The sequence below is a fragment of the Balaenoptera physalus genome, assembly GCF_965194825.1.
Source record: "Balaenoptera physalus genome assembly, chromosome: 1".
Taxonomy (NCBI): domain Eukaryota; kingdom Metazoa; phylum Chordata; class Mammalia; order Artiodactyla; family Balaenopteridae; genus Balaenoptera; species Balaenoptera physalus.
The window spans coordinates 97,732,298-97,757,750 of record NC_138882.1 but is presented as its reverse complement, the minus strand read 5'-3'; the positions used below and the strand labels follow the sequence as shown (position 1 = coordinate 97,757,750).

The 25,453-nt window shown below is 46.9% G+C and overlaps 1 long non-coding RNA gene across 1 annotated transcript; it reads right to left on the bottom strand.

Annotated features, from left to right (window-relative positions):
- Window positions 1-331: 331 nt before the first annotated feature.
- On the bottom strand, window positions 332-23,801 carry LOC309660247. The gene is made up of 3 exons (XR_014263301.1): window positions 14,952-23,801; window positions 3,204-4,625; window positions 332-3,159 (listed from the first exon to the last, which is right to left on the bottom strand). It is a non-coding gene; the product is annotated as an uncharacterized lncRNA (long non-coding RNA).
- Between the last annotated feature and the right edge of the window lie 1,652 nt (window positions 23,802-25,453).

The following is a 25,453-nucleotide window of genomic DNA, read 5'->3' as shown; positions in this document are numbered from 1 at the left end:
CTGAAGCCAGAGCTTTCCTAAAACCTTCAAGTTTCTCTCTGCTCCAGCCATCCTAGCAACCTCAGACCCTGAGGGGACAGCAAGCTCACTGCCACCTTTCCAGATCCTGTTGATATCTTAGAGATATGGTGGTGGAAAACCCTAGTGTATCTGGGACTCAGTTACATTTTTATTCTGCTACTCTTGGCCAGAAGGGAGTTTCTTTCCCCAGCCCCCTGTGATACTGAGACTGGCATGATGGCCACAGGTGCTCTCAGAAACAGCAGATTTGACATCAGCCAGAGTATAATCTTTAATGAATGAAGCATATAGGCTGCTCCACCACTCATGGCCTGGCACACTTCACGAGCAGGCTGAAGTCCTTTCCCATTATCCATTATTTTTAGATTATCCATGCCATTCTTCTCTTCATTAGCCCAAGTCATTGAGAGTTCACGGTTGGTGTGGCTGAATCATTGCCCAAGTGACTCAGTCTCAGATTAAAAGGAGAAAAAGGCCTTGTTAATTCACCACAGCTTATAGAATAAAGTCTCACCTCTCTAGCAGGACATTCAAGGACTTTTCATGAACTGGCGTCAACCAATCTCACCAGCTCTACCATCCATCATCACCATAGAGCCCCTCTCTTTCTACCTCACACCTACGCTTTCCACATCTAATGCCTACTCCTCTGCCAGGACTCAGCTTAAGTCACCTTCTGCAAAAACTCTACCTTGACCTCCATCATAGACTTAGCACTTTGTGATCATTTGTCTCCTTGTCTGTTTCCTCCACTGGATTGTAAGCTCCAGGAGCTCCACTGCATGGTAAATGTGTGTCCTTGAAACTCTAATTTGCAATTTCATCATTTGTAAATGGAAATGCAACTCTTAGGAGGAATACATGAGTTAATGAATATTAAACACTCAAAAAATATCTGCTATTATTATGATCAGTATTTAAGGCATAGACAAGGTTAATTCTTGGTCTCCCCAATATCTAGCCCAATTTCTGAGACACAAAAGTCACTTGCTGAGTAAATTAATAAATGAATATATTCCACCCTAATCTAACTATTTTCTAAGCACTCCATGCCCTTTATAACTCTTTGCTCTTATACACTCTGTTTGGAATGCCAGTTCCTCCCCACCCCATCCTACACCCATCCATTTTCTACCTGGCGAGCTCTTACTTATCCTTCAAGACCAAGATCAAATGTCACATCCTCTTTTCTACCTTCCCAGATTCCCTTGGAGCAAATTTATCTGAGCTTACACAGAATTTTGTTCATAGCCCTATTATCATGCTCATGGCATTGTCTTACAATTATTGTAATGTTTGCTTATATGTTAATCTCTCCCTCTTTATAGTGAGCTCTCGCAGAGCAATGATTGATTTATGCATCCCCTGGCCCCAGTAATAGCATTGTGCTGGCATACATTAGGCATTTAATAGGCAAAGAAGAGATTCTCCAACGAGGCCAGAAGTTGATCCCGGTGTCACAGAGAAGGTAAGGGAAAAAAGCCTAAGGACTTTTAGGCTCTAAAAAAGCCTCTCCCTGGAGGCAGGGAATCTGGCTGTGTGCTTGGAGCAACATTGCCATTTCTTTATTTCTGTTACTTACTGCAACAATAAAGAAATAATTCAAAAGAGAAAGAAGCAACCTCCACTATCCTATTAAACTAGCGAATCAACTGCTTTCATTTTTCTTTGTTCCTGTACAGTGCTTTATTTATATGCATGCATAATTTTACATAGTTGCACTCGTAATGTAGACACAATCTGACATTCTGCTTTTTTTGCTTAACCATTTCTCATAAGCATTTTTCCAAGTTACTATACTGTCTACAAAATCATCTATTCTGGCTGCATAGTATTCCATTTTGTTGTTTCTAAATTACAACTATTAAATATAATATTATGCCAAATATCTTTTTACATAGAGCTTTTCTTCTTCTAATTGCTGGTATTTTTCAAACATTTCTGCCTATGACTTCAGTATATTCCTTGGGGCTTTGACAAAAGAGCTGACTTTTTTTTTTTAAGCCCCAGCAAACAGTTAAGGTGGAGCATAGAATAATAGTTCTCTACTTCTGGATATGCTTTTGAATCATGTGAGGATCTTTTAAAACTACCAATGCACAGGCCTACCCCAGATCAAATGAATCAGAATCAGGGAGTGGAGTAACAGAATGTTTAAAAGGTCTTCAGGTGATTGCAATGCCCGTGAGAATCACAGATTCTATCAGGACAGAGAATTAGCAAGAGCATCATGGCCAGCAGCTTGATGGGTTTTTGTTCCAGAGCAGAGACTTTGCTGTCCCCTGCTGGGGGTGGTCTCTGTAGACCATGGAAATTCGTGATATACAGAGGGCTGTTAGAGGCTCATGGGAGAAACCTGATCAGTCATACAGTCATTCAGTCAACGAGTATTTTTTGAGTACCAAACTGAACAAAATTTTACCCCAGAATTCCAGTCAAATATATCCAATGGCCTATTCTGCATTTCTGCCTAGATGTACATAGACATTCTGAACTTGGCATGTCCAGATAGTAACATCTAATTTATCCTGATCAAACCAGCTGTTCCAGTAGTCTTCCTCCACTCAATTAATGGAAATTCCTACCTTCTGATTGCTCAGACCCAAGACTTTGGGATCATTCCGGTGCCTCTCCTGTCACATCCCACATTCCAACCTATCAGTGAGTCAGTGAGTCCCATGGGTATTCCCTTCAAAATATATCCAGAATCTAACCATTTCTCACCACCTCCACCCAGTATCATCCTGGTCCAAGCTACCACCATCTCTTGCCTAGATTATAGCAATAACCTCTGAAATAGTCTCTCTAATTCACTCTTGCCTTTTGCAGACTTTTCTCCACATAGCAGCCAGAGGATCTTTTAAAAACATAAGTCTGTTATATCAGACTAAAACTTTCAATGTCTCCCCATCTCACCTGGAGTGTGATGGTTAATTCTGGGTCACCTTCACTGAGCCACAGAGAGACAAGACTTTCAGTCAAACATTATTTTTGTTGTATCTGTTTGGGGTATTTCTGGATGAGATTAACGTCTGAATCAGTAGACTAAGTAAATCAGATTTCCCTCCCTAATGTTGGTGGGCCTCATCCAATCTCTTAAAGGCCTGAATAGAACAAAAAGGCCGAGGGAACTCCAGCCTGATTGCATACACTGGGACATCAGTCTTTTCCTGACTTCAGACTCCAACTGAAACACTGGTTCTTCCTGGGTCTCGAGACTGTGACCTCACAGTCTGGAACCTACACCTGGGTCTCCAAGTTACCAACAGCAGATCTTGGGACTTCTCATCCTCCATAATAGCATGAGCTAATTTCTTATAATAAACAAACAAATATCCCGTTGGTTCTGGAGAACCCTAATACACAGGGTAAAATCCCAAGTCCTAATCTAGACCTACAAGTCTGTCAGACTTCCCCATTACCTGTCTGACCGCACCTTCTTCCTCTCCCCTTCAAGCACTGCGCTCCCACAATGTTGGCCTCAAAGAAGCCAAACATCCTTCGGCCTCAGGACCTTTGTACCTGCTGTTTCTTCTGCCTGGAAAGCTCTCCCACATGACTCACTCCTTCACTTCCTAAAGGTCTACCTCAGCTCCATGACATCTCATAGAAGAGGACCACCTTGATACACACAACCCCCCAGATAAAATTGCAACCCGTCCCCATATGACGTTCCTAAGTCTTCTTCCTCTGCTTGACTTTTCTCTGTTGTACTCATGACTGCCTGATATATTAAATATTTGTTTGTCTACTGTCTTTTCCCGCACTGAAATGATTCAGACAAGAAAAAAACCCAGATACATAATATATTAGGTAGTGATAAGTGCGATAAGGAAGAAAAATAGGGGAAGGGAATAGAACATGAGAGGGTGTTGTTCCCAACAGGCCATTAGGACAGGCCTCCCTGAGGGAATGTAAGGGAGGTGAGACCAAGGTGACAGGACCAGGACTGAAAACAGAAAAGAGAGGCTGTGAACAAAGCACCCAACCCATATCCCCTCAGCATTCTTTATTCGGGTGAAAGTCAGTGATGTCCTTCTGTGAGTGCTGCTGCCCTCAGCCGAAATCCTCTCTGGCCTGCACATGGGGCATTGTTTCCTCTAGGAGCTGGCCTTAGCCGATGCCAGCAGGGAGCCAGGGAATCAGCACCCCAGCTCCCTCCGCCTTCCGGGGGACAAGTCTGAGGCCTCTTTACAACCATCTCCCAGAGCACTGAGCCCGCTTGCCCACAGCGGGTCACCTGTTCACTAACACCTTGCCTCTGCTTCCTTCCCTTCTGTACCCACCTGTGCTTCCCACTCCCTGGACTCGTGCACTGACATCCTTATCTCAGGACGCAGCCTAAGACAGAAGAGAACTCACCTGCTTCCTGGTGGCTTCTCAATCTTCAGCTGGAGGGTCTGTGGGAGTGACAAGCGGGGAAGAAGGCCTCTGCTGGGGGAAGCTGTGCGCCACGCCCTGGGCTGCAGGCACAGACAGTCAGGCCAGTGCTCAGTGTCCAGGAGCTGCTCTTGACCCAAGCATCTCACACTGCACCTCCACACAATAGAGTGTGATATTCAAATCAGGGCGAGGTCCTGGAGGGAGAGGGTGGCTGCACAGGCCTGGTGGTGGATTTATAGAAGTGGATTAACCCAATCTGCATACTAAACAGCATGTAAATTATGTTATTTCAACCCATAAGTTTAGACATGTCCATAAGAATAAAAATTTATGACAGTGGTAAGACGTATGGTTGGTATAAATAAGCTAACCCAAGCAAAATATGCTAAAAGTGCTATGGAAATTCTCCAGATTAAGTGAGTGATACCAGCCCAAGCTTTCAGCAGGAGAAGGGGAAGCTGTCTCCTGGCCTTGGGGCCATCTTGGTGCTGCCTCCACTCTGTGCAAGGAGAGGGAGAGAGTGGTCATTATTCAGGTACAAACAGGTGGCTGCGAGCCCTGGGGGAGAGCCCTGACTTTGAAGAGGGTCACTCTTAGAGATGGGAGCAGAAAGCACTCCAGGATCTGGGAAAAATCCTCTCAATAATAGTAAGAGCAAAGAATAATAATATAATAGCTAATATTTTTGAGGACTTACTATGTGCCTAACACAATTCTGAGCCCTCTATGTGTTCTAATAATTTAATTCTTACAACCACTCTCATGAGGTAGGTACTATTATGAATTTTTTTTTTTTTTTTGGCCACACCACGAGGCGTGCAGGATCTTAGTTCCCCAACTGGGGATTGAACCCAAGCCCCAGCAGTGAAAACACCAAGTCCTAACCACTGGACTGCCAGGGAATTCCTTATGAATCCCATTTTAATCTGAGCATTTGAGGCTCAGAGGTCAGGCATGCAGTAAGTAGTATAGAACTGCCCTCAGTCAGTGTGACCCCAGAGCCTGCATACTTAACCATAACGTACTACTCCCTCCACTGAACATCATGCTGAAAGGAAATTTGGGAATAATTTATTTCGAACTGTTCACTTTACAGATGAGGAAACTGAGGCCAAGGGGACTTGGTGACTTGCCCAAGGTAAATGGCAGAGCCAAGATTCTGGCCTAGGATTTCAGACACCATGACTAAAGATCTTTCAAGAGCCCAGGGTACCGCTTCCTGCTGCCACTCATAGTAAGAAAGCCAAAGGGGCTGGAATACGGTGGGGACTATCAGTCTTAATTTTCTTTCCCGTGTGTCCCTGAATCCCAGGTGGAGGAGGTCTGCCTTCAGTAGATTTGCAAAGGGCAGAGCTGGGAAAATTCAGCTCCTGCTCTCAGAGGGCTTTCTCTCCTAGCGGGAATACTCTGCCCTGCCTATCTGGGGTGAACTCAGCAGATCGATGCCAGCCCTCACCTCTAAGACTAGCCTCCCCTTCCAAGCACCTGACGCTAGTACTTAGCCAAATCAGCACAGCCCCCAGGTGCCAGGCTTTCTAGTCTAGGGTTCATTCTGTTGCAAGTGATCAATCATATCTCAAGCCAGCTCAGCCAAAGAGGAGGTCCACTGGGAAGCCCAGTGAGGGGAATGGACTGGGCCCAGTGGAGACGTGGCTGTATCCAGGGACTCAGTGTCCTCAGGACTTGGGGTCTCCGTCTCTGCCCCTTCTGTCTGTAGGCCATACTCTCAGGGAGGTTTTCTCCACGAGGTGGGAGAGAGAACAACCCAAGCCTGCATTCTGAGGGCCAATCATGCAGAACGGGGGGAGGCCCCTCTCCCAAGGCCAATACACTAAGTCCATATATTCATTCAACAAGGATGTAGGGAGCACCTATATGGTCAGGCTCAGGGACACAGCCATAAACAAATGTAAATCTCATGCCCTATGGAATAGACACTCTCTTGGAGGCAGGATGCGGAACAAATATAAAACAAGATAAGTAGGTGAAGTAAATAGTATGTTACATGGTGATGATTGCAGAGAAAATACAACAGAAGGGGGATAGGAGTGCCAGGCAGTATGTTATTAAATTAGAAGTAGGGGCAGAGAAGGCCTCACTGAGAAAGTGGCACTTGAGCAGAGAGTTGAAGGAGGCAAGAGAGTGAAAGAGATGGGTATCTGAAGGAAGAGCCTGTCAGGCAGAGGAAACAGCCTGTGCAAAGGCCCTGAGGTGGGAGTGTGCCTGACATGATGCATGACAGCAGAGAGACCAGTGTGACTAGAGCAGCGTGAGAAAGGGGGAAATAGAGGAAATAAGGTCAGAGAAATGACGGAGGGAAGGGACATTTTATGTACAGTCTTGTAGAGAGAGAGAGAAATGGATTGTCATGCAAGGGTTGTGGGGGACATTTTATATACGGTTTTACAGAGAAAGAAATAGGTTGTCACTGAAAGGTTTGGGGCAGAGAAATGACGTAATCTGACTGACATTTTAAAAGGCTCATTCTGGCTGCTGTGTTGAGAACAGACTATAGGAGGCATGAATTGAAACGAGGAGACCAATTAGGAGACTATTGTGATAACATGGGAGAGAGATGCTGGTGCCTTCGACTAAAGTGGAGTTAGTGATAAGATTCGGGACAAATTTTGAAATGGAGCCAACATGACTTCCCGATGAATCATATGTGAACTGACAGAAAGAAAAGTGTCAAGAATGACTCCAAGATTTCTTGCCTGAGCAACAAGGAATGATGGAATTGTCATTAACTGAGATAGAAAAGGCTAAGAAAAGCAGGTTTGGGGGTGGGGAGGGGACAATCGGGGAAAAATCCACTGATAACTTGTAGGGTTTCACACCCACATCTAGGTGAATCGCTGCACAAGGCAGATGGGGTACTCTGATTGGTCGGCTGGGTCACGTGCCAATGTTGGGAAGCAGGACATCGTGATTGACAGCCCCCTTAGGACCCCATGGGATGGGAAAGCCATAATTCCTCAAAGGGAGGGTTGCTGGGTATATCTTCCAGCATACTGGTCACAAGCAATAACCATCTTAGCACAGTGCCAGGCACATAGTAGGTGGCCCCAAAACATTTACTAAGTAAATGAATGAAGCAATTGAAACGTCACTGAGCTGGCCATTGGAAAACAGGGGTTTTTGCTCAACTTCTTCCCAAGCTGCAGAGCCATCTAGGCTGTTGTCCTACTCTAACCCCACCCTGGCCTCAGAAAAATCTCCTTGAGCAAAATCTGTAGACAAATAGGACTGCCTGTTTTCTTCCTGCTCACAGGGGAGAGGAGGGGCCAGGAGGCCTGGCGCTGGGCAGCACTGGTGGCTGTGTGCCCCCCAGAGAAGGTTTGTGGCCTCGGTTTGGGGGAGTGGGAGGCTGAGCGGCAGAGCCTGACCAAGGAGGTCGCACAGCCACCCCCCAGACACACACCCGGCTTGCAGCCACTGTCACCCAGGCTCAACCACCGGCTCTGGACTGGCCCAGCTGCTAAAATTCTTCCAGTGGGTTGGTAGGAGGGATGGAAAGTCTGGGAAGGAAAAGAAAGAAGAAGTGCCAGGTGCCTAGAACCTGGGGCCTCTAAAATTTGGAGCATAAATTGGGAAAGAGAGGAGAGAAGGGAGGAGGGAGCAGGAGGGAGGGGGGAGGGGGAGGGAGAGAGATTGATTTCCCCCCCACATCAGGCTGAGCCCCAGGCTCTGACTGCTCCCATGGGCACCGCAATCACATGCTGCAGAGGAGAGGCTAAGGCCCCTTGCCAGCGGGGGTGGGCAGCAGGGACAGGAAGGGCCGTGCTCTGCTTACATTACAGCTTCATACGTTCCCCATCCATTCTCCACTCTTCTGTGCCCAGAAGGCTGACTAACCCCAGGAGACTGTGTCATCCAGGCTCCCTTGCTGCTTCCAGTAGGGGTTGCCAATGGGAGGCACTGGCAGAGTTCAGAGGGAGGCAGGAGAGAAAGATGGGGCACTTCTTCCCCACGCCCTGCCTGCTTCAGGGCCATCTCTGGCTCTAACCATCCACCACTGTAGCTCCTGCAGGGTGGCCCCCTTTACACAGTTCCTCTGGGGCACCCTTCCCTCCCAGCCTGAGGGCTAGTGTGGCTAGGCCCTGGGTGACTCACCGCTCTGTGTTTCTCCCCTTCACCCTGCCCTCACCTCTGTAAGCCCTCCCTTCATGGAGGTCTCGTCATTGGAACCACCTGGGATGAGCTCATTTTCTTTGAGGGACCCTGGCTGAGACAAGCCCCAAGCCTCCCTGAGAAATCCTGAGCTCTTGACCTTGTAACCAGCACCAAACAATAACCAAGGGGCAGCTTCACTCAGATAAAAATGCAGTTACTAATGGTTTGCTTTGTGCCGGGCACAGTGGAGGACCCAGAAACAATTCAGATTTGAAGCCCACTCTCTAGGAGCACGTAGTCTAGCCAGAATTGAGGCTGAAGAGACCTGAGAACTGCTATCTGAAGCCCCCTGCAGCCTGGGGACACCTCAGCACACTCAGCCCCTCACTGCAGCCAAAGGCTGCGCTGCTCCCCCTTCCCACACCCCTCCTGGGCTGCCCTGGTGCCATGGCTTTTCCCTTCAAGCCTGCCTGGGATCTTCAGTTGTCTCCGCCCCTGGGTGAGGATGGAGTTTGATGGAGGGAGGGTGGAGCAGAGGCGAGAGGGTAGACTTTGTGTTGCTTCCACACCTCTCAGCCCTTAGGCCAGAACCAGCACAGAGTGTACAGCCAATGTGCATTTATCAAATAAGCAAATGAAGAAATAAGCAATGCTCCTACTGAATGCAGGAGCAAACATGCAAGGTTCTTGCAAGGTGCTGCACTGGGCTCCATGCAGGGGGAGGGAAAAGCCAAGGCCCCTGGTGCTACAGAGCTCCATCATCAAGGCAAGAACTGTCCCCAGACAGAAATGCTGGACACAGACATAGCATGATTTCCAGAGGCCCAGAGAACAAAGCAAGAGACCACAGCTGAAAGGTCACACCACCAAAGGAGAGCAAGAAATGTGTGCACTGAGCAATACAAAGTGTGGAAGAGTCTATATGGGTGTGGTTAAACCACAGACTCTAGAACCACGCTGCCCAAGTTCAAATCCTACTTCTGCCTTTTATTTGTTGTGAGATCTTGAACAAATTTATTTAACCATCCTGTGCCAATTCCTTATCTGTAAATTGGGGACAATAATAGTACACTCCTCAAAGGCTTATTGTAGAGACTAAATAAGTCATGAAGCAAGTAAGTTATGAATCAAAAACCCTTAGAAGAGTTCCTGGCACATAGTAAGTGCTGTGTAAGTTTGCTTTTATTATGATTTGTTATTACGAAAGAACAAATTCAGCTGGGCAGAAGGGCACAATTCCAACTAGGCAGATATGCTAGTATTGAAGGTTATCAGCCAAGTGACACCAAAGCAAACTTTCCTCTTTGTATTCTCTTATTTAACAAAAATCTTGAGACTTTTTTGTAATATTCATAACAAATAGAATTACACTTAATGTTTCAACGTGACATGACCCATTTCATCATCTTTTGAAGATGATTCGATGATATTTCTGATATGATTTGCTTCCCTTTAGGAAGTTAAGGGGTAAACTCCCCAAGCCACAGTATCCTCATCTGTAAGACAGAAAGACACGTACCCTCTTCCAGGCATTGTAACAGAGATGGATTAAGTAAGACAGGGTCTACAGGACATTAACACTGAGCCGGCATTGTCGTGGGTGCCATTGCACCTTCCACTTTCTTGTTCCCTGGAGAAACATCCTTATTCCCCACTGGCTGCCTGGCTCAGGGAAACTGTGGCAGGTAGCTGTGCCCCCTTGGTGTGGTCTCATACCAGGGAGCCCTGCCCGGAGGAGAAGCTGCCAGTTTGATCCTGGCAGTTAAGAGGTCCCCTCTAAGCCAGCCCTGCTTCCAGAATTGGCTGAGGGCTCCTCAAAGGAGCAAAGGCCACCAGGAGGGTGAAAGGAGAGCTCCCACAAAGCCCTGAAGCCCGGCCATGATGCTGGACCACCTCCTCCTCCCTGTTTGGGAAGTGCCCTGAAGGGGAAGATGCAAAGAGGACCTGCAATGGCAAATGAAGGGCAACCAAGAGCCAGGATTTGTCTCAACAGCTTAATTCTCTGCTTTCTTGTCAGCCCTGATGGCTGGCAGCGAGGATAATTTGAAATGAAGAAGGTTTTTCAAGGAGGAGCAAGAATCTCTCATCTGAAACTAATCTGTTGTCCAAAATTGTGCTGCAGAAGTTGTTTAGAAGTTGCAGATTAAGTTGTGCATAAAAATACAGCAACTCTTGATTACCCACACTCATGGATAATCCAAAAACGACAGATACCTCAAATGATTTCTATTTGGTTTCGTAATGCAGGATTATTTCCCCTCAACATGTTTACTTTTCTGCATTTAGTTGTCTTCAGGGTATAGCCAGAGAGCTAGGGGATCTATAACCTTCTGTTAATTGCAAAACAACCAAGGTTTCAGCACCATGCCCTGCAATGCAGAAGCTGCCTGGGCACTATTTATAAAAATAAAAATACAATGCAGGAGAATGCAGAGGAAGTGAGAGAGAAGGAAAACTATTCGATTTTTGTCCTTTCCACACACAGACCAGAGAGGGGTGATTAAGAAGATAGGTTCTGAAGTCAGACTCCTCAAATTCAGATCCCAGCTCTGTCTGCTACTAGGTGTGATTTTGAGCACTTACGTAACCTCTCACAGCCTCAGTCTTCTCATCTGTAAATTGAGGTTAATAACAGTAGCACCGTTATAAGGCTGTTGTTAGGATTAAATGAGATCATTTATATAATGTGTTTAGCACAAGGCCAGGCACACAGGAAGCATTCAACGGATGGACATTAATACCAGTAAAAGTTAGTTACAACTAGTTCTCAGAAAACTGGGTAGCTGATCTCCTGCAAAGAGGGCTCAATAACATCTTGTGGAATTCACTGAAGGACCCCAGGGGCTGTAGACAGTCTGCAGCCCCTCCATATCCCTCGAGTGGGGATGACCTAGGTTTCAGGGGAGGGGGCAGCTGAAGCTGTGGACGGGCACTGGGGGAGAGCCCAGCACAGCTGTCAGCTCCTCTGTGTGCTGAGCCAACAGGCCCACCATCCAGTCTTAATTATCCTGCCTAATGGGGTAAAGCAATTATGATTCAGAGAAAATTGGCCATTAGCAGCTGGGAAAGCAAACAGCCTTCAATGGCACAGCACAAACACCAGGTCAGGAGAGAGGCCCAAGTGTGCCAGGAGGGAAGTGCAGGGGCCAGGGGCTCCACTCCTGGAGCTGCCATTTGGGAAAGGGGAAGGCAGAAGACCTTCAGCTCACTCAGATATGAGTGAAAGAAGAGGGAAATGGAAGAAGGGATACAAAACTACCAAGGTAGCCGGTGAGAATGAAGACATTGGGAGAGCTGCTCTGGAGCCCAAAGTTCCAGAGTTTATCTCAGCCATCCCCCTGCCTCTGAAGAACACAAAACAGGTCAAGGAACCAAAACAACTTAATCAGGTCAAGGTGAAGTTTCAGGATAACACTTACCCTAGGGTAAGGTGACCTAGATTCTAGGTCTGGCTCTGCTAGGAACTTAATTATAGTAGGAGTAATAGTAGTAGTGGTAGTAGTAGTAGGAGTAACAGCTTCTTATCAACTAGGTACTATGTTAAGCTCTTTACACGGATGATCCCATTTAATCCTCAGAAGCTTTATGAGGAAGATATTATTCTGCCCATTTTACAGATGAAGGAGTGAGTAGCTATCTGTAAAGAAATTGCTTTAAATCACCCAGCTAATAAGTAGGTGATCTGGGATTCAAACCCATGTCCCTGTGATTCCAAAGTGCCTGCTTTTAACCACTCTCCGGGGCTATTAGCTTTAGCAGAACAAGCTCAGCTGCTTGATGTGTGAAGAATTTCTAGCCCAAAGTTGTGTGGGAAACCCAGAAAGAGGACCGCCAGATGTGGGAATTGCCACCTCCTGCCTACTGGGTAGGGCCAAGCAGCTCAGTGGAGAGTCAAGGGCTCACGAGGCCAGGCTGGAAAAGAAGAGCAACAATTTTCTTTTTACATCTTCACAGCAAGGGCTTTGAAGGATCTCCAGATGCTTTCACACACCCTCTGGGACCCCTGCCATTCCCTCCTACTTCCCGAGCCCTAGAGGGCAGAGGGCCTTGGGGCAACAGTGCCTTGGGGACACTGGGCACTCCGCCACATCCTGTAGCCTCCACCCAGCACAGCCTCTGACCCTCAGCCCCTCTGAGCCTCAGGCTGCCCTGTTGCCAGCCACTCACTGGCACTCAGGGGGCTTTGGGTCTGGAGCCCACTGGGAGCTACCCTAGACCTCAAGGGAAAGATACTGAGGCAGCTGCTTCAAAAGGGTTTCTGACTACTTTCATCTCTTTTTCTCCACCTTCACTTCCCTCAGCACATGCCATATTCCACGTATTCCACGGGGATCTGCTGGAGAGGGGCAGTGGGAGATCTGGGCTGGGGTGGGAACAGGTTGGGCCGGGTTATCCGGTTGGAGAGAAATCTATGCTGGGCTGAATCACTCCCCTTCCCCCCACTGTCCTCTCAGCCCTCCAAGATCTCAGCTGCAGAGCCAGCATCGCTTTGTCAGCAGACTGTTTGTTCTCCAAGTCTGTGCACAGTCCTCAAGCCTTCATCTATCTTCCCTACTGCATATAACCCATCTCTTTGCAGTCCATCTCCTCCATTTCTCTCTGTATTCACCCTGCCTCTCAGCCACCAGGCTTTCCTCCACTCCCTCCCAAGCAATAGAGAATTGGAGAGAAGGGTGTGTGAGCTGGGAGGAGACCTTACTGATGGCATTGTCCAACTCTTTCATTCCACGAGTTGGTTAGAGGCAGAACTCTGGCTGGTCCCCGGTGCTCTTGACTTCCTGTTCAGTGTTACCTCCTTCAGGAGGGAAGCTTGTCAAGTTCCACGAGCAAGTACCATGCCCAGTGCCCAGGGGTGGCTAAGTGGCAGACTGTCCTGTGTCCCCACTTGCTCTCACTCTGGCTGGCAGTAGGGAAATGGGCTAAACAGTGACTGATAGCCTTGGTGAGCCCTGGGATCCAGTCTTCGTTTCTATTCAGTTTCCTCCAATATGAAGAGAAGCGCTTGAGACTCAGGTGAGGATCGGAAGGTGGACTTTGTGGCCAGTGGAGAACTTCAGCCCAAAGAAACAGGTCATGTGTAATTAGACGCGGCTCCCAAAGGCTGCCTCACCACCACTGCCTCCTCCCCTGCCCCCAGCTCCCTGGCCTTGGCTCTCTGAACGCTTGGATCTCTGAGCAAAGAATTTCCCTCATCAGAGAGTAATTGCCCCTGACTCCCCTCACTTTTAATCAACAAGCCAAGGTATTTGTTCCTGGGAGCATTATTGATTTCCAGGGACTTGGAACTTAATTACATTTTTGCAGTATGTTTGGAATCCTCAGAGAAGCGAGACACTTTCTGTTCTTTGAACTTACCATGTAGGAGGGCTTCCAGCATCTCAAATATTCCATTCTGCAGTCTGCCCAAGCCTGCAGGGTCACACTGTGTCCCAAGATGTGGCTCAAGCCCTGGTCTGTTGTGAGTGCCCAGACCAAAATGAGTCTGAGGCCAGGGGGATCCACTCCCTTACCCCACTGCAATCTGCCTCCTTTCATGGGCCCAGAGCTTCTAGATTACTGGACAAGATGCAAGTTCATTGGAGGGTCTTGCTCACAGACTCAGATTTTCAATCCTGGATGGACTTTAGTGGAATTTCAACTCTGGAAGCTTCCTATGGACTGGGTGTCTGGTTAGATCAGCACACAATTTGAGGGCATGGTGGGGAGAGGGGTCTAATATCTTTAATAAATTTACAAACTTGGATCTTTCTAGTGTGGTGTAGACCAACAGGTAAGCTCCAATCCACTCGCTGAAAGTCCATGTCAGTGAAATATGCTGAATCTTAAGAAGACAGAGGATGTTAGTATATCGGAACAGTGCAGAGTGGGGGGAACTGTGGACACAGCCACGTGAACGGGCCAGCCTGTGACTTTTCCACCCATTTCCATTGTCAATATAGATGCAGCCCCCTGAAAGCCCTGGCCTTAGACATTTCCCCCCAAAAAACAGTGAGCCAGCTCCCTGGGGCATGACCTCTTCCCTTGCCAGTATGTGGCTCCAGCCCAGCCCTTCCTAGGGCAACCCTGCCATTTCCCCAGCCTCTGGCTGACATCCAGTTCAAAGCAGCAAGTCAGGGGTATCCTAGCTCACCAACTTCGGGGGTCACCTGCCAGGGCCCACTCTAGAGCTCATAAGTACCAGATCTCCTCTAGCTGCAGGCGTCCCTGAAGATACTTGTTATTTGAAAGCCACCAAGTCATTGCTGGAAGTGGAAGCAAGAGGAAGTGACAGTGAGGAAGGGACACTGAGGACTGGGGTAGAGAAAGGAGAATTCATATCTACAGAAATTTCCAAACTTTCAGTGAGGGTAAGGAGAGTGGCTCTCTGTCTCCTCCCCACCATCCCCGCCAGCCACTTACCACCCCCATTTACAGGGGCCCATTCATCAAATGACCTGGAAATGTTCACAAGCAGCCAGGTCCAATCTTCCCAGAGAGCAGTGAAGGCCAGCCCGGCTCAGCAGCAAAGCTCAGCTCCAACCAGCCCAGGAGCAAAAACAAAGAGGAGAAATAGCACATGCGGCAAAGATGTGATGGAGAAAAGTGAGCCTCCCAGCTCAGTCCAGGAGGCTATGCAGAAAGTCCCATGAATGGAGAGCAGCTGGGCCACCTTGAAGCTCCCAGTGTGAGATAACAAGCAAGGGCTAGTGCCTGGGATTCTACCATGAGCCAGACACTCTGCAGAGCAAGTGCCCTTGGAAAACGTAAGAGTGAGAGGTAGATTCCTACCAAGATGTAAGTGAGAGGAACTCATGACAGTAGGAGCAGAGCTGACTGGCAGATGACAGGAGCTGGGGTGACAAGGGGAGAGAGGCCCTGGAGTCAGGCCCAGCTGCTTCACGCTGTGCAGGAAGATTGGATCTGGCCGTCATCCCTTCCTTCAGTCCTGCATGATGCTTCTCTGACTTAATTCTCAGCTGTGGCTTCTGGTTGCTTTTTCTCATTTCCAAGTTAGCTGAACAATAGTGTGGACCATCTTCATGGCTCCCCCTCACTCCCTACGCCACCTGTCTATTCATTTCAAAAGAGTGCCCCTGGGCATCTCCTTGCTTTGGGTTAGACCAGCCCTTTTCCCTCATCTGCCATTGTTCACAGAGCCCATCCATCCCCCCTTACCCCTGAGACCTCCTCCTCCTAACCTCTTTCCAAGGGATCCCCCTGAAACAGAACCAGAAACTAGTGGCAGAGGAGCTGGGAAAGGGAAGGCAGTGGAGGACAGCTGTGGTTTTGGGTTCAGGGGCTGCAGGCTTCTCCGGCTGGAGTTGCCCTTCCTCCGAGAAGCCAGTCATAACCAAGAGAACAGGCCAGCCCCAAAGCGGAGTGCAGGGCCGGGGACAAGTACGAGGGACAATTATAATGAAAACCACTATAGCCATAGATGCTCTATGTGCCAGGCACAGGGATAAACCCCCTACCTCATTTAATCCTCAAAGCCACTGTAGGCAGGAATTTTCTCCATTTACAGGTGAGAAATCCAACTTTCAGATAAAGTAATTTGCCGAAAACCACAAAAACAAACAAGACCATGATTCAGAGAAATCCTGGCTGTTGGACCCAGTGAAAACCTTAGCTTCAGTGCTCATCTCCCATCTCTCACCAGCAGGCAAGAGAAAGTGGATGTGAGAAGAGGGGCTGTACAGAGCCCCAGAGGGACCCCAGATCCCCATTCTGTTACCAGCAAGGGGCCTCACCAGTCCCCTGTGTGAGTCCAAGCTCCTTACCTGATGGCACCTGAGGTCACCCCAGCTATGTCTTCACCTTCTCCACAGACTTGGGTGGCATCCAAGGCTGGAACTCAGGACCCCCATCTTGACTTCTGTTTCTGCTTACTGCCTCTTACCGGATTTTTTTTTCTATCCTGGCCTCATTTTACTCATCATAAAAGGGCTGATGGTTACCAGCATCTCCTTCTAGTCTGCAGAACTGTCTGGGGAAGCATTAAAGATGGAAAAGAAAATAAAAAGATTGGTACCCTTAAAGGAAGGGTGTTTGTCGTTGTTGACATTAACATTTCACCTGAAAAACAGGAGGTCCCCATCCAGACCCACTGCCCCCTTTGTTGTAGGAGCCATGGAGTAGCCTCAGAATTGGTCAATAAGCTCAGAAGTTCTAGGACTCAGAAAGAGGATCAGGTGCCCTGAAAGAGACAACTTGGTAGTGCTTGGCCCAGACCAGGCCAAGAATCTAAAGGTCTGGACATGGCCAGGTGCAGGGCAGAGGAGGTCTCTCACTTGGCAGAAGAAAAGAAAGAAGGATAAAATATGGAAAAGAAAGGGAGAAAAGGTCCTGTTTTCTACATCCAAAAATTTACCCAAATGATCAAGCTGTAAAAGGTGTCTGAATTGTTCAAAACAGGCAAGAGCTCTGCCTAGTCATGTCAGGCTGGGCTGGGCTGAGAAGACACATTTATAAAACATCAAAAGGAAAGGAAAGTTCCAGTAGCTGCTCAGAGCTGTCAGACACAGCTCCTCAAGAATTTATTTCCAAAAGTATATTTCTAGGGTCTCATGCATGGGAAAGCAAGGGTTGGAGATTCACTTGGTCAACTACACCTGCCACCTCAATAACTGATAACCATCACCCCTGGGGGAGGTGGGGAAGGTTGAGGCCCTCAGAGAACAGGTGTTTTATTTATCTATCTATATGCTTTCGGCTATATATACGATGATAACACATTTAATTGCTCAACTAATATTTATGGATTACTCTGTGCCAGACATTGTGCTATACTTGTGTGTGGATGGGTAGTGATTAAGATGTGGTCCCTGTTCCCCAGGAATTCTTGACTAGTGGAAGGGACAAACATGCAAACAACTAACCACCAATACACATTAGGCTGGGTGCTGTACGGAGACATGAAGAAAGTACTAAGGGAGCATAGGGGCAAGATAGAGAGAGTCTTCACAGAAGGTGTGATAGTTGAGCTGGTTATCAAAGGAGGAATAAGAATTCTCCAAGTAGAAAAGAGGGACAAGGACTCTGGGCAGAGGGAACAGCTCCAGCCAGGGGAAGATGATGTGAAAGAGCATGACTGACTTGGCTTGACTCGAGTGTGGCATGCATGAGGACTGGAGTGGTAACTGATGATCAAGCATCATAAACAACCATTTACTGGCCATAGAGGCACCATAATGTTGTATTTACACTCAACCCAAATTTTCCTACTCACGGTTGGCTCTTCCATTGGGCGATCATGTTGGAAAGACCACCCAGGCTTTTACTGGATTCCTGAAAGGATCGTTAGGTTATTTTACCAAAGTTCCAAGTTCCTTCCTAAAATCATTCTCAAGTCAAAGATTTTACTGGGGTCTGAGTGAACTAGATCTTGGATTCTCCTTCCCCACCTCCAGTACTGAGTAGGGCTGGCCCCAGACCAATTTACCTCAGATGCATTTGTCACCCTTTCTTTGCTCTATTCTGTATAATAGTGAGGACAGGGAAATTGGTCCCTGCAGGTTGCATCTCCCAGGCTGCTGGCTGGGTTCAGCCAATGGGAGGTACTGTCAGGAGAGTAGAGGGCATGAGGAAGGGAGAAGCCTGGGAATTTCTTGCAATCCCTCTTTTCCTCAGGCTGTATCTCTGCAGCTGCTGTGACTTCTCCATGGCTCCAGCCCCTACTGGACACATCTACCATGCTTCAGATTCCCACTAACACATCCACCATGGCTCCACTTCAACCTGATGACCCCAACCCCTGGGCTCTGGTAACATCTCACCCTCCTCAGCCTAAGGGCAGTAGTGTTATCCAAGTGTTGTTAAGTTCTGTATTGCCATACCATCTCCTGTTTGGCTTCCCTATTCTTCTATCATCAATTCCTTATACTAAATTCCCTCTGCTGTAAATTCTTAAAATGGTCTCCCTATTTTTCAGTTAGGACCCTGACTAATACAGAGACTATATTTTGTTCATCTTTGCATCTCCCACAGCACCTGATACAGTGATTTCTCTGAGTGAGTTCCAGGTATTTGTTGGATGGACAGATGACTAGATAGTTGATTAGATAGATGAATGATGGTATGATTAGGTAGATGAAAGGATGAAAAGATCTTCATGATTTAATGAGTGAAAATAAAGGAGTAAATTCCAAAAGAACTAATAAGAAGGTGACTCCAAGAGACTCATAAGAATGGCCAGGGGTTTAGAACAGCTTTCTGACACAAGCCAAGCCAAAAGAGAATCCAGTAACTGGAAAAGTACAAAAACAGAGGGAGACTTTGTCAAGTTTGCACCTTGTTGTATCTGAATTGAGTCACTTATCCTTTCACTCTCTTTCTAGATCTCTTCCTACATTGGCAGAGACCATGGGGGAAGATGCGTTAGTGGCAAACAGTTCTAATTTTCATCTGGCAGGCATTTGCATCACATTTATTATGCCTGAGTCTCTGCAAAGTGAAGGAGATATAATGGAAGAAACCTCACCACCATTGATTCTCAGTCATATACACTTGAAAAAGTTGCCAGAAGTTCTGGACTGGAAAGGACCTGATTGGCCAGACAACTGTAGCCTGTGGGGTTCTCGGGGATTTTCAACAATTACATTCTCAGAATCCTGCATCATTTTTCTGAGTATATTGCCTTGAATAATTAACAATTCAGAGACCAAGCCTTTCCAAAGCCATTTTGTTCATCCCCCTGATAAGCAGGGTTATACTGAAAGATGCTCAACAAAAGAGATGTTTCCAACTCAGCTATTGACTCTGTGGTGTAAGAGAGCACTGAGACTTCAAGCTCCTGCCTCTGCCCCTTAGCTGCTGAGTGTCCACAGGAAAGTCAGTACCCTTCCCTGAGTCTAAGATTCTTGATTCTCTCCTGCTTTCCTCACAGATTTCTGTGAAGACCAGATGAGATGATTGTGAAAGAAAAGTAAAAACCATAAAGCTCAATACCACAATGTCATTTGTTTTATAGTCAATCAGTTGTCCACATAGATGTAACCTAAAACCTCCTAGCTGCATGGTAATCCCAGATCATATTGCCATATCATATAAGATGGATCTGTCGTCTGAGTACTCAAAATGCAATAGGTCATATGAAGATTAAGAGAATGACCAGATTCATTTAAAGAAAAGGGGCTGCCACTGATCAGATCTGGATTAATGAAAATTACCAAAGTAGATTGAAGTGTCTCTTTGGTTCCCTCAGCCGCGACAACTTTCTCCTTATCTTTAAGAAAAAGATTCCTCACCTAAGGCTTCCTCCAAAGACCAGTGTTCCAAGACTACCGAATTGTCTCCATCCTTCCCATTTCCCTACGTCAGCTTCTTCCTTTTCCAATGTTGCTGATATTGCCTCACTGTCAGAATTTTACAATGATGATATGGCCAATTCACACCAAGGTATAGTGTAGCCTCATAGTTCCCTTAATCATGAAGTGTTAATTTTCTAAAGGCTGCACATTGGCCCTAATGTCTTCAGATGCTATTTCAGGAAAACTAAACAAGGAGATATTTGGAGAGAGGGAAGTAAAAGTGACGCTCTTCCTAAAGGCCAGCAAGTAACACTCCTAGGAACAAATTATTCAGACTTGATGTGTAAGGTCAAACTGGTCATGCTGTGAATCTTTCCTTCATTCTACTCTTCTTCTTCCCAGCCCAATTCAAATTTGGAGGCCAGAAGTAAATCCACCCAGAAGATTTTTATCCCCTCATATCTCCAGGGGAGATACAGAAGTTGGTTCTTTGTGCTGATACCTCTTGGAATGGAAGAGATTCCCTCCTTATCCAAGACCAGTTTGCAGCCAAATACGGCATTTTCATGAAGAATAACCATTTTATAAAGCTCCTCTGGCAGACGTTTCATGCTAGGCTGGCCTCCCTTACTGCCGCACTGGCTGTTCCCTGATTTCTCTCTGCACTATGGGTTAGTGAGTGTTCAGATCATAAAATCCACTTTTCAGATTAGCCTCAACAAAATGTAAGGAAATGAAGTAGTCTGCCGGCACTGACTCATTGCAAAACCAATTTAAATGATCAAGTCGATCAATAGTTATTTACTGAACATCAACCAGCTCTGGTTATGCTCTGCTCAGAATATCCACCCTTCACTTCCTCTTCACAGCCTCTTTTGTGACCCACTCTTACTGACCCCACTACAACCATCACCACCATCAACACTGTCACCAATAATCCCATTGACAGTCCCACCCCAGGAGCTGTCCAGAATTCCAACAATGCACATCAAACCAGGGAGACAGTTAACTGTTTTCCTTTTCCTCTCTTTGCCAGAAGCAGATGGGAAAGATGGGAGGAAGGGGATTATTTATTTTCTAGTCTTGCCCAAAGCAATCTCTATTTTGAGGGTCAGTTCCCTCCACACTCATCCAAAGACCAACATTAGTTTGACTGACAATAGCCTCCACCTCAGCCCAGCTCCAAGAGGCTCTGACTGACCCTGTTTACATTGCACGGGAGTGCCTCTGCACTGCAGAATTTTCAGTTTCAGGATTTTGCAAATTTTATGAGAATTTTCAGTCAAGCTGATTTTTAGCTTCCCCTTTCCCCTCCAGCTAAAATCAAGATCTTTCATCCAGCTCTGATCTCAGACGGACTTTTTTCTCAGCACTTGGGACATGATTAAATAACAAGCACACGTGCACACACCAGCCCCAAACGCTTTTATTTCCCAGATCTTTCTTCAGTAATGAAGCCTGAAATGGAAAACTGTGCAGAGAAACTGTAGCAAAAAGAGGAAAAGGAATAGACGTGCCAACCTGGCTCCTTCTGGAGAGAGAGGTGAAGAAGTTTGCTCATGAAACAAGGGCAAATTAAATGTATGTATCAAATGGAAGCCTTTCCAAGGAGAACTTTGGGAGGTTCAGTGGTTACCAGTTGGGGGTCCATTAGGTGTGGGTAAAGGGGAATCATGAAACATCTATTTTTCCATACTCTCTAGAGAGCCTGAGGGGATGAGAAGAGGATTGGCTAAAAAGAGCATTCTTTTCACCGTCCAGTTGACATGATCATTAGCTCTACCAATTATGGCAATATAAAGAAATCATTAAAATGCAATTATTACAGCTGTATAAGTTTATAGCTGCATAACCACATCAAAAGGCCACCTCTGTAAGTCTTTATGTGCTCCATAAACCTGAATAAATTGCAACAAAGAAAAGACGATTACCTCAATATGAATCAAGAGCAAATTTGAAATTTCTGTCCTGCTCTGTGGAGATAGCAGCAGAGAAAGGCCTGGGTACTGCTGTGACCCTTAGCCAGCTGGGTATGCCTGCTCGAGTCTTCTCTTTGCTCTAAGCCTGCATCTCCCATCACCTGTCTTTGGTTAAATGGATCCAAAGGAATGAAATGAAAGCTAAGCAAGTACCAAAAAATGATCACAACCTCATACATTTATACGTCTCATAGTTCTCACATTCAACAACTCTATGACTAGATAAGATAATTATCCTCGTTTTACAAATTAAAAACTGAGCCTCAAGGAACGTTTTAAGGAACTTGTATAAGATTGCATGGTGGGCTGGATAGCGTCTATGTGTTCCTCCCACCCACCCTCAGACCCACTCTCCACCCTTCTGCACTGTGTTCTGTGCCCTGGGAGGCTGGCTTCTGTGGACTGCGTCAGCCAGGTCCCTTACCCTCTGGCTTTCCATTAAGTTGGGCCAGTGGGAGGCAATGGCAAGAACACCGAGGGTGAGAGAAGAAAGAAACTGAGATGTTTATTCCCCTGGCTCCCTCCTTGTCCAGCCATGGTGTGGCAGTGGCTATTCCTCTGCCTACAACCACAGCTCCTGCCAAGTGGCCCTCTCCTGGGTGACAGCTACAGGCCTCTTCAGGTTCTAATGTTCAGTCCCTCCCTTTGCCCCTGCAGGTCTAGGGGTGGCAGCAGTTTCCCTGCTGATGTTAGCCTCAGGGCGCTTCACCATTCCTGGCTGGTTTCCCTTAAATCCCCACACACCACTCCTTCAAACCCTTTTCATTGATTTTTTTTTTTGGCTGTGTAGGGTCTTCGTTGCTCTGCACGGGCTTTCTCTAGTAGTGGCGAGTGGGGGCTACTCTTCGTGTGGTGCGCGGGCTTCTCATTGCAGTGGCTTCTCCTGTTGTAGAGCACGGGCTCTAGGTGTGCGGGCTTCAGTAGTTGTGGCACACGGGCTCAGTAGTTGTGGCGCACAAGCTTAGCTGCTCCACAGCATGTGGGATCTTCCCGGACCAGAGCTCAAACTGGTGTCCCCAGCATTGGCAGGAAGATTCTTAACCACTGTGCCACCAGGGAAGCCCTCACTGACTCTTGAATGTGCCCACTGTTTCCTGCCAGGACTGGCACACTCATCACACAACTCTGGGATCTGAACTAGAACCCAGATCATCAAAACCCTAGGAGTCCAAGACTGAATAATTTAGAAAATTAAACTTGCTCCAGACACAGACATGCTAATTGTCATCACCTTCAAAGCTTTAAGTCCCATACTTCACATGGCACTGTGCTGGGCCACATAGAGAAAGAATTACAAGAATACAAGCTCTGCTTTCCAGGAACTTTCATGCTGCATCAAGCACACTGACGTGACCCACTCTGTAGAGTACATGCACCAGGCAGAGACATCCCAAAGCAACATCTGGCTGGACAAGGCTGGGGGAGGGGCAGCCAATGAGGTGAAAGCAAATGCATTTGGGAGTAGAGGGTTGAACAACTAGAAAAGCACACGTTCTATTTCCAGACTAGATGGAGGAGAGCAATGGGTCAGATGATCCAAAATTGCAAATGATGTCAAAACATTTCTATCTGGCTTTGATATGCGTGATTAGACAACACACTGTGTTTTGTTTGGGGATTTCTGTGGTAGATAGGCCTTCCTAATTAATTTTCATTAGACTCATAGTGAAGGGAGCTCATATTCCTAGAGTTCACACACACCTTTGCTGCTTGGGAGGTAGAAACAGAGAAATCTGTCCTCCAGTGTTTCTGGAAGTGGGCTAAGGAGCAGATAGCCTGTATGTGACCCACCATAGTTCACTGCCCCCTTTTGTATGGGCCTGACATTTTCACTCTGTAAGACCTAAGACCATGGGTCTGTGCTTATGGAATGTGGCTCAGGTTCTCAGGACCTAGCAGGCCCTTGCTGATGCACAGTGGCTCAATAATCCTTCCCCTGAGAATCCAAATGCCTCAAATAGCAACTTGGGCCTTCGTAACAAATCACAGACAGAGGCCAGCACTAAAGACTAGCTTTGCAAAGGAAACCATAAACAAGACGACAAGACAGCCCTCAGGACGGGAGAAAATATTCGCAAACAAAGCACTGACAAGGGATTAATCTCCAAAACATACAAGCAGCTCATGCAGCTCAATAACAACAAAGAAACAACCCAATCCAAAAATGGGCAGAAGACCTAAATAGATATTTTTCCAAAGAAGACATACAGATGGCCAACAAACACATGAAAGGATGCTCAACATCACTAATCATTAGAGAAATGAAAATCAAAACTACAGTGAGGTATCACCTCACAGCAGTCAGAATGGCCATCATGAAAAAATCTACAAACAATAAATGCTGGAGAGGGTGTGGAGAAAAGGGAACCCTCCTGCACTGTTGGTGGGAATGTAAATTGGTACAGCCACTATGGAGAACAGTATGGAGGCTCCCTAAAAAACTAAAAATAGAACTACCATACGACACAGCAATCCCACTACTGGGCATATACCCTGAGAAAACCATAATTCAAAAAGAGTCGTGTACCACAATGTTCACTGAAGCTCTATTTACAATAGCCAGGACATGGAAGCAACCTAAGTGTCCATGAACAGATATATGGATAAAGAAGATGTGGCACATATATACAACGGAATATTAGCCATAAAAAGGAGCAAAATTGGGTTATTTGTAGTGAGATGGATGGACCTAGAGACTGTCATACAGAGTGAAGTAAGTCAGAAAGAGAAAAACAAATACACACATATATATGGAATCTAAAAATAAAAACAATGGTTCTGAAGAGCCTAGGGACAGGACAGGAATAAAGACGCAGACGTAGGGAATGGACTTGAGGACAAGGGGAGGGGGAAGGGTAAGCTGGGACGAAGTGAGAGAGTGGCATGGACATATCTACACTACCAACTGTAAAATAGATAGCTAGTGAGAAGCAGCTGCCTAGCACAGGGAGATCAGCTCGGTACCTTGTGTCCACCTGGAGGGGTGGGATAGGGAGGGTGGGAGGGAGACGCAAGAGGGAGGGGATGTGGGGATATATGTATATGTAAAGCTGATTCACTTTGTTATACAGCAGAAGCTAACATAACATTGTAAAGCAATTATACTCCAATAAAGATGTTAAAAAAAAAAGAAGAGACCTAGGAGTTTGTTACGAGTCAGGCCCCTGCCCAGAGCTAACAATGGCTGTGCAGCGGCTACAGCAGATGTCTCTACTGTCAGACTGCCAAGTACAGGTCTCTAGGGCCCAGGCCCTGAGCACTCCCTCTCTAGAGACCATCAGCCTTCTAGCCTGGGGGCTGGATTCCTGCTACCTTGTCCCTCTTGTGGTTGCTCTAGAGCAGTCCCTCCAGCCCTGGGGCCTGACCACTCTGCTGCTTTGGCCCCTCTACTAGAGACTCCTCCGCACCTCTGGTGAGACCTCAGCCTGACTCGTGCTTGAATGTAAGAGACTTGACATATTGAAATGGTAGATAAGCAAGCCATGGTCTGTAAGCTCACTCAGAAATGTCTCCTTTCTAACTGGTTCAGAATCCCTGGCTCTGTGGCTCCATCAGACTTCTCACAGACCAGGGTATGTGGACTTCCTCCCACCCAGGTCCACCCTCCTGATCTCCTTTTTTCTCCCCCAGTTTCCCGGCAGCTCTCTTGGCCAGCCCCCTAGAGGCTGGTGGGATACTAGTCCTTGGCTCTTTCTAAAGGATAAGGCAAACACAATCACTCTTATCTAG